The sequence below is a fragment of the Peromyscus eremicus genome, chromosome X, assembly GCF_949786415.1.
Source record: "Peromyscus eremicus chromosome X, PerEre_H2_v1, whole genome shotgun sequence".
NCBI lineage: Eukaryota > Metazoa > Chordata > Mammalia > Rodentia > Cricetidae > Peromyscus > Peromyscus eremicus.
This window is the reverse complement of record NC_081439.1, coordinates 89,998,562-90,009,093: the sequence shown is the minus strand read 5'-3', so window position 1 is coordinate 90,009,093 and position 10,532 is coordinate 89,998,562.

The window sequence follows — 10,532 nt, the reverse complement described above, 5'->3', positions numbered from 1 at the left end:
GAAGTAGTTTAAGTAATGATTGTATGAAACATACAGATTCATAGAGTAGCATAAAAGTCACATGCTAAACCTTTCTTTTTACTCTAGCTCAAGAAATGTCACAACATGTTTCTATGTCATCAGACAAAGGCCACCTTATTCACAAATACTGCAGAGATCAGATGCCTCTGGGATGCAGGACTTGTCTTTTATGCCTTGCTGCTTCCATGTTTCTAGTTCTGTATGGACTTCCTATGTTTTTTAGTCCTAGTACTTGCATGAAAAAACATTACATTTACATACACCAGAACACTGCAATAGGAACATCATAATGATCAATAAACCCCAAGAAATATCATTTTTGTTTAAGATATTGAAATCATATATATTTAAGGTACACAGTGTGGTGTTCTGATACACCTGAACAACTTTATAATGCCTCCCTTTACCATGGTAAAATTCATTTGGAATGTCCCTAATGGAGCAAATTATTTCTTTTAATTTTGCCAGTGGATAAGCAGATGAGTTTGAAGGCTGTGTGAGGTCCATATCAGTAGGCAATTCATTTATTAATGATACTATAGCTACCCACAGTTTCATTAACAAACATGCATGATGTGTGTGCCTTCCCCTGGGCACCTCATTAAGCACTTGATAGAGCAATGATTAGCATTAGCATCACTATTATCTGACACTGCTTCTGAAGATTTACCTTCTAGGGCAGGAAACAAAATTAAAAAAAAAGCAGTGGCAGGTAGAAATAAGGTCCAGATACATTGTTAAGAAGGGGATGGATAAATCACTGCAGTACTCTTTAGTGTTTAAGGCTTCTGAGAAAAATGAAAATCATTTAACTTGTCAATGGTCTAGGGTGGCCAGCCTCTAGCTTCTATTTTGTGAAACAAAAAAAATCTACAAATAAAAATATCCATAATTTTATTTAAAAGTGATTATTTTAGTCCCCTCAGGTAGGAAGGATGCATTTAGAGTAAATTTAATTTATAAAAAGTTACTTCATTGTCCTAATTAATATACTTTCAACAGAGACCAGTAAACCTGGTAGCAGACTGCAACTATATATATATAAAAATATATAATTTTATATAAATATATAACTATATATAAATATATAATATATAATAATATTTATATAATATATAAATATTAGAACATTAGGACATTCTGCTTTGTATGAGCATTGTTATTATTACAGAGACACTTACAGGCTGGTTCAGTATAACACTAGTTAGTTTTCTGGCAGAATAGCCTGATATGAAGACATGGTATAGGAAAGTGCTGAGTTAAAAGGGTAAGAAAGATAGAAGGTGTAGGCAATATGCTAAAATCTGTAGTGTCCTATTAATAGGTGCTTTTTCTATCAACAAGCTTAGCGTGGCTTGTGGATACAGCAAAGTGGCACTAGAAGACATAATCTTGTCTCTACAAATGTTCATACACATCTAGGGCATCCTTTCCTTTCCTAATACTGTTCTGCATTAAAGATTATAGAATGAAAAGATCCTTTTACTTAGAGTCCAAATGCCCAAGTCCCAGTTCTGACTTTCTTAGCTGTGTCGTTTCTGGTAATACCTTATCCCTCTCTGAGGCTTGGTATTGATTTGAGTATGTGTTACCACCTCCACCCCTAAGGCTCATGTATTGAAGGTTTGGTTCCAATGCAAACAGGAGTCAGAGATAGTGCATTGGGGAAAATGGATGGGTGATGGTTCTGCGTTCACAATGTATTAATCCACTGATTGGAGAAATGGATTGGTGACGGTTCTGCATTCACAATGTATTAATCCACTGATGAACTCAATTTTTAAACAGACATTAAAAAGTGGTGGAACTGTGGAAAAAAGGACCTTCTTAAGGGAAGCTATTCACTGGGGGTGTGTCCTGAAAAGACATACCTTGTCTCAGCCCCTTTTTCCCTCACTCTTTACTTCTCAACTATTATGAGGTGAATAGCTCTGTTGTATCATTACCTTCTGCCATGGTGTTCTGCCTCATCAACTCTCCAGAAAGAATAGAGTCAAACCAACCATGGACTGAAGCCCCAGAAACTGTGAGCCAAAATAAATCATTCCTCCTTTCAAATTGTTCCACTAAGAACTTTGTTGGAGAAATAAAAAAACTAGCACACTTGGTTTCCTTAATACCACAATGAAGGAACGTGACTAGATTTATCTACAGGCTTCTGTGGTTCCAATATCCTCCCTACAACACTAAACCCTCTTCCAGGCTGGCTTTAGTTTATTCTCTGGCTGTTTGTCTTAGTGTTCTATTGCTGTGAAGAGACACCATGAACAAGGCAACTCTTATAAAGAAAAACACTTTACTGGGAGCTTGCTTAGAGTTTCAGAGGCTTAGCCCATTATCATCATGGCGGGGAGCGTGGTGACACACAGGAAAGCATGGTGCTGGAGAAGCGTCTGAGAGCTTTACATCCTGATCCTCAGGCAGGGCAGAGAGAGAGAGAGAGAGAGAGAGAGAGAGAGAGAGAGAGAGAGAGAGAGAGAGAGAGAGAGAGAAAGAGCACCTGGGCCTGGAGTGGGTTCTTGAAAATTCAAAGCCCACCCTTAGTGACACAACCCCTCCAACAAGGCTATACCTATTTCAGTAAGGCCACACCTCCTAATCTTTCTCTGATGGCTCATCAGCTAGAGACTAGGCACAGAAATATATGAGCCTATGGGGTCAGTCTTGTTCAAACAATCACACTGTTGCTTCCCTTGAAATTTCTGTAACAGCCCGTCTATTCTTTAGTGCCATATAAATAATTTTACAAATCATTTCATGTACTTTTCTTGAAATCTTTCCTAGTAGAAAGGAATCCTGCTTTTTAGTTTATGGATAGATAAGAAGAAGTCTCCAGTGACTGGGTACTTTTGCCCCACCAAGGTTCCTCTTTTGATCAGAAGTACCAAATGTTCCACTGGAATGTGATGGTCTGTGTTCTCTGCACAAGATGTGGATAACCTGCTCCCAATCTGTTCCACTCTAGAGAAGCTGTCCTTGACTTCCTCTAAATTTGAGGCATTGCCTGCCAGAAAACTAGACTTCCCCTTAAAGTTTGGCTTAAGCTCACAACCAGAAGTTTAAGGGAACTTCCTTTCATGCTATTATCCAGTTGAAATAGGAAATGCCTTTATCCATCCTGGCAAACTGCCTCTGCCCAGCTTTGCTTCTCCCTTAAGCTGCTGAGCTAACTGCTTTTCATTAATTGGGAACTCTTCCCCTTTTTGGAAGCTTCCTGTGGTGAGTATTCCAGGCCTGACAGCAGCTGTACGCCTTCCAATCTTGAAGGAAGTCATCCAGCATTTTACAACTTCATGATGAAGTCTTAAGAGGAAGTGAGTTCTCAGCGAGGTAGGGCCATCCACATTCCCAGGGGATTGTACAGTGGGTTGAGGAAAACTTCATTCTGGCCTGTTACAACAGCATGGTCTTGCCAATGTAGACAGTGTGAGCCCCTGAGCTCTGCCTTGAACTGAGCCAGAGCAATGGAGAGCAGAGTACAAGAGCAGCAGGGATTCCCTGACCTGACAAGTCAGGCCTGGCCAGGCCTCCAGGCCAGTAAGCTCTGTGCCATGCTGGAGTCTTTGCAGCCAAGTTAGCATACTTGTCTCCATCCAGCCACGTGGAATACAGCACAGATTTCCAGGAACTGCCTTAAGTTTCTTTCTGATCCTAAAAGGGTTGTTGAAAAGAAACAGAGAAAGGGAGGATGAAAGAAATGCAAAGTGGAAGGGAAGGAAGGCAGGGACAGAGAAAGGAAGCCAGAGAAAGAGGAGGAGAAATAAAGGAAAGCTCAAACTTTGCCCCCGGTGTTTCTGGGCCATGGCAATAAGCTGTGCTGTAATCATATTTGCATATGGTTGGACAGCCAGAATGTGTGTGCCTGACAATTCAGGGCTTGAAGGCGACGCTACAAACACGAGAACCAGGAGGCACTCCCTTGCCCTGGTATGCCTCATGCTGTTATCTAAACATACTCAAAAGGACTTGAGGACAGTTCCAAAAGAGCAGATGTGAACTAATCAGTCTGCATGGATTTATGGAAGTGCTTAGGTATTTTCTTCATGAAGCTTAGTGTCACACCATGAAGCTTAGGGACACACCACTGGACTTCCTAAATCCCACTGTGCTACCTGCTAGACAAACATGCTGAGTCTCAGATGAGCCAGCTGTGGCCTCTGGCAGTGATTTTGGGGCACTCTGATAACCCACTAGGATTTTAGGTAAGACTACAGACATCAGGGTCACCTAAAGGATGCAAAAGGAATGAATGGTCAATGGACAGAGAGGAAACGAACAGTCTCTGATGATTTTTGGGAGGGTGCTAGAACATTCTGTTTTCCTTGATTATTATGAAATACAAAATTCTTTCATTAGTACTGATTTATTTATTTATTTATTCACCCATCCTTTGGCTGCTCATGTAATCCAGACTTGTCTCAAATGCATATTCTTTTAGCCCTAGCCTCGCAATTGCTGTCAACAATAAGGGTGTAGTTCTATAATTCAGTTTGTTTGTAGAACTCAGTTTGTTTGGGAAGACACACACTCTCTCTCTCTCTCACTCTCTCTCTTTCTCTCCCTCTTATGTGTGTGTTTTCTGTTTCTTTCCAGAGGAAAAAAGGTAACTACCTGGACATGCTGAGCATGCCTGTAATTCCAGCACTGGGAGGCTGAAACAGACGATGTTGAGTTCCAAGCCAGGCAAGCTGAACTCCAGAGTAAGACTCTGTCTAAGAGAACAAAAGGACTAATTGGGAAAGGGACAGAAGAGAAGATAAAGATAAAGATGGGTGTATAGGGGAGTATGGTCAAAGTATATTATATACTGATATGAAAATGTCCGTATGAAACTCAGTGCTATTAAAATGAGTATGTGGCAACCCAAAACACAACAGCATAAATGGAAGAGAATAGGGCAAAAAAAAGGGGGCCAGGCTCCTGTCCTTGGATTGGTGTTACTGTCCTTGGATTGGTATTACTTTTCTTCTGGGTCACTAAAAGGGAGGACTTTAACATGGCAAAATGTCGGGACATAAAAAGGGACTGTGTTAAACAGCTTCAACTACCCAGAGAAAGTCCAAAGCATTCACATTGGAACATTTTCTTGAGAAACTCGTTGCTCAGTGTTTGTAAGTACTTTTTTTTGCCTGTTATCTCTTTCAATGTGCTGATATAAGCTGATTCCTCTTGGTTTGTAGGGGAGATGTAGGTCTTCAGTGGGCCGTCCTGGTGAGGTACCATGGGGTATACAAAGGAGGAAAAGACATTCAGGCTTCGAGACATGCTCATCATTTTGAATAATACATTATAGAGAACCTAAATGGAGTTTGAACAGCTCAGGGCACTGGCTTAAGGGAATGGTATAACACAGTTTGGTGAGCTTGACAAGCTAGAAAGGAAATTCCACGGAGGCATGTGACACTTGCCTAGAAGATATTCAGAACCACCTTTGTCCTAATTGTGTTTGAATAATCCTTCAGAAGACAACATTTCTAAATTTCTTTGGTGATTTAGAGATTTACAGCAAACTCTAAAACAAAATAAAAAAAATACAAATCAGAAATCAGTTGTGCCTAAGATATGAAGGAGTTACTTCTATTCATTGTCATGTAGCTCAGGCTCCTTTTCTACTAATACTCTGCATCTTTGAGGAAAACCTCATTCTGCTTTAATTGATAGATTGTGTATTTCCACTCAGCATTAATGGCAGTCATCCTATTATTCATATGCCATCTAATTGGTGGCAGGAATTGTGTGGACTGGGACATGTTACTAATATGTTAGAGAAGGAGTGATAGAGCTATTAGTCTATGCAGTAGACTGGGACATAGTCTGTAAAATAAGAGAATGTGTACACACACACACACACATACACACACACACACACACACACACACTTCTATAAGGATTTTAGCTTTTCTAAAGTTGTACCCCACCACTGACACATAAATAGCCACAACATTAAAAATTGGCCTTCTAGATACACCCAAGTAAGAGTTATAGGTCTCAAATTTGGATTTACCTTGCACCAGAGTTCAAGAAGTTAGATTTTTCTTAATTCTTTTATCTCTTATAGATTAATATTTCTCCTCACAGTGTATTTCTCTGTGTCCTGTGCCTAACTATTCCACTAAGGGGCTCACATTAAACTTTCCTTCTCTTAGGTGAATTTTTAACAGGTTGGCCATTTCTGCACTTCTTCCTATACAGCATGACTACATAGTTAGGATCATAGAGGCAACTTGGGTTTGAAAATCCAGCAAAAATTTAGAGAACCCCATTTGTGATTCTGTGACCTGTCTAAACTCTGTTTTGTTGTTGAACTCCTGCAAATCCCTGAGTGAGGCGTTATGAGTTGTATGAAGGAATAGGTAGGCTCCAATGTGGAGAACCTTTGAAAGAAAGAAAAAGCCAGTATGGTGTAGCCTCTGAGAAGGTGTCCTTGCTCCAGCAAATAACCGTCCACTCACTCACAGGCAAGAAACTCTAATCAAATGCATCCAGCCACCCAGAAAAATGACAAGAGTGTTTGGGGGTGTAAACAACTACTGTCCATTATATAAAGGTATGAAACTGTTAAACAAAAAAATAAGATAAATAAGAAAAAGCCAACATGCCCACTGGAGACTAAAACATCATGCACAACAGTAGAGAGAGGTATGTAATTGTAAGCTACCGTATTCTTGCTGAGGAAGCCAAGAGGCTATTGAGGTGTTCTAGTGAGCTAGAGTTGTCTGGAAAGACTTTGTACAGAAGGTAGGAACTGATGGCTGTCTAGGGAAATCTTACCTTGGAACTTCATGATGCAATCAGCTCTGCTCGGGCGTGTTGAGGTTTAGAGCTGGAACAGAGAGGAAGCTGGGGGAAGTTTTCTCTAGCAAGCATCCCTGTAACTGCAGTTCTTCCAGCTTTCTCTTCCCTAGGTTGGCTTCCTGCACCTTTTACCTACCCCTGCCAGTGTCATCTCCCTAACCTTTGAATTTTAACCAAGCAGCAGTTGGAAGCTAGCATTTGGCTGCTGGGACAATGCTGGCCAGAATTCCATTTGCTTTCAGACCTTCACAGGGGGAAATCTGCTTTGCTGTTGCTCATCCTAATCAAGACCATGTGCTCTGGGCCCCACAGAAACATTATTGGTAGAATACTTCCTCCAATAGTTTATCTTGAGGGTTCAATAACAAACTTGAGTCTCTGTGGAAGAGGTGCTAGCTGCCTGGGCTCAAGAGCAAAGCTCCTTGGTCCCCCAGGGGATTGTTTGTCCTCAAGAGGGAAGCTGCTGGGCCTCTGGAAATGGCATAGGACTCTGATACTTCTCTCATTCTTTTCTCCCCAGAGGAATGCAAGAGTTTCTATTGGGAGCAGAAGGCAACTAGCATGGGAACTGTGGCCCACTTCACTTAGCCCTTGAGCTGGACATTTCTTTCTTTCTTTCTTTTTTTTTTTTTAAAAAAAAGATTTATTTATTATGTACACAATGTTCTACCTGAATGTGTCCCTGCAGGCCAGAAGAAGGCAGCAGATCTCATTATGAGTCACCATGTGGTTGCTGGGAATTGAACTCAGAACCTCTGGGAGAGCAGTCAGTATTCTTAACCACTGAGCCATCTCTCCAACCCCGAGTTGGGCATTTCTACAAATAACTGCTGGCCTAGAAGAAAGAGACCAGTATAAGGGCAAATCCAGGGCCTTGGGCTCTATCCCCACAGGACCATTCACTCCTTGTATGATCTAGAAAAAGGCTACTTCTTACTCTGGTTGCCTGTCACATCCACTTGCAAATCATATTTTTTAAAAGAGAGAATGGTCTTTTCTAAAAGTTTTGTCTGCTCTGAAATACTATAGTCTGAACTCTGGCTCTTAAAGAAAAAGTCAGCATTTCAGGCAAACAGCTGATTCTGGGGATGACTCCACAGAAGTGGTTGGTGTTACCTGTTTTTGGTGATTTGATATACTCTAGTTTTGCCTAAAGGTATCTCTTTATTGATACATCAAGATTCTCTGGTAGTCTGGTGTCCTTTTGTGGGATTAATTGTATCTCCAATGCTTTGTTTTCTAAAGTGCGGATCATCTTCTAACTCCCTAATGTGAGGGCCCTGATGCCACTCTCTTTGTAACTGAAAAATACAGAAGGTGCCAACGGGTTGCAAGTTGACTTCCAGAGAAGTGCAATGGCCAGCAATGTGCTTTTCTGCACCCTCACCATGTTGCTCAGGGACAAACCCAACTCTGCTGTGGTCTCACTGCTTTTTTGTCAGAATGGATAAAGAGGCAGAATTCTTTTTTAGAAGAATAATTTATTTTTATTTTAGGATCATTGGTGTTTTGCCTGCATGTATGTCTGTGTGAGGGTGTCGGAAACCCTGGAATTGAAGTTACAGACAGGTGTGAGCTGCCATGTAGGTGCTGGGAATTGAACCCAGGTCCCCTGGAAGAGCAGACAGTGCTCTTAATTGCTGAGCCATTTCTCCAGCCCCCAAGAGGCAGAATTCTTATTTCTAACTTATAACATATTTGGAAAGTCACTATTCAGAGATGTTGAGCTCTCCCCTGTTGGGTGTATTTGCAAAGAAGTACCAAGTCACAGGACATTCCTGCTGACATTGAGAAGTGCTGTACTGGCCACCCAGGGCTGAGATTCAGATCAATGCCTTGCTCAGTCAAGCTTCTCTACAAGGAGGGAAGCTTCTCCTTGTAGTAGATGGGAACTGACACAGATACCCACAACTGGACAATGTGCAGAAAGTAAGAAATTTGGGGGTACTCAATTCCTACATGGGTTATCTTCATCAAGCCTTCCCCTCAAGAATGAGGGAGCTACGTGGAAGAGGAAGAAAAATTGTAAGAGGTAGAGAGAATGAATGTCTCCCAGGAAGCAGTACCCTCCAGACACAACAGGACTGATGCATGTGTGCATTCACAAAGACTGTGGGAACATGCACAGGGCCTGCACAGGTTCAAGCTAAATGGGGTCCCAGCACTGAGAATACAAAGCAGACACTGGCTCCTACCCCTAACCAAGAAGCTATCTGGAATTGATGCCCACTTGCAAAGGAAAAACTATTTTCTACAATAGAGTTTCATTGGGCGTATTAACCACATGTCGCAGTAGGCCCGATGCCCAGCAGTAGATGACCAACACAAAACAAACTCAATGGTAGTTTTGTAGACTTGACTCAGATTGTTTGGTTTGGGCATGGTTTTTGGCCTATTGGTCCTTTACTTGTATGTTTGTTTTCTGTTTTTGTGAGTGTGTGTGAGTGTGTGTGTGTTTCTTAGAATATTTTCTTTGTTTGCTTATTGAAAAGAGAAAGAGTGCAGAGTTTGGTGGGTGGGGATCTGTGAGGAGCTGGGGGATGATCAGAACATCTTGTATGATTGTTTTTAATAAAAAAATAAGTGTTAAAATTATGACATCTGTGAGGTATAAGATAAATCTTGTAGATAAATAATTTGGAGTTTTTACTTTTCTGTTTCCTTTATTTAAGCTCATTTATTACCCTGAAGCTTCTGTTACGTGGAGGTTCTCATCCTGTGCTTTACAGGAAACAGTGTATAGTCCTACTTATTTCTCACCTAGCCTTGAAACTTTAGACAGTAGTGTCTGTTCAACACTGGGTTATTAACTACATTAGCAAAGTGGTCTTATTGGCTTGTAGCCGTACATGTAATAGAGAGTGGGAAAGAGAGATGCGGGTAGAGTAAAATAGGATGGAAAAAAGAATGGAGAAGTGTTTTCTTCCCTTATAAGAACTCTGGTTACTGCAATTGATCATCCACCTTACTCTTTAGGATTGATTCTGAAGGACTTTGGCTATTTGTTAAAATCGAATCCACCCTTAAAGGACAAAGATTTATCACCACTGAGGGTATTTAAGAAAATGTGCCATAGGCTTGGAAGTCAATTGCTAGAGAAGAAAAGTTCCAAAAAGTGTTTTGAGCAATGGCAACATCATTGCAATAAATGTACAGGGGATTTCGTCTCCCAAGGTGCTAGTCTGAAGGGGACATCACTCCTTTGGATGTGCACGTCTACTCTGTGCAAAAAGCAGCAGTCACGTTACATTATAGTCACATTTCAAATTATTGCCTGTTTCCTCTCCATTCATTTGCCTTGGGAATTGGCAGCATCTGGTTGCCAAGTTTTGTAGGGAGCTGCTGAAAGCCATGTGTGATTTTTACCCCAGCTTGTTCCATACTGGTGGCTGGTAGCTTTCCTCCACTGTACATGTAATAAAACAGTGTCTTAGGAAGCAGGCACTTGTCTAATGTTTGACGCTTGTTAAGGCAGCTTCACAGACAATGAGAGTTCAAGGCAGATTGTCCTTATGGAAATCTCCTGGAGGGAAGGAACTTAATCTTATCTGTGTTTGCATACCTCAACTCCAAAGCAACCAATAATGTTCTGTATTTTGTTTGTGGCGTAGAATAGCTATTCTTTTATTTTATCCTTGAAACATTCTGGTAAAGAAAGCAGACTTGGTATTTTTCAAGGTAATTTTACTATTTTACAAAGACTCAGAATACAATGA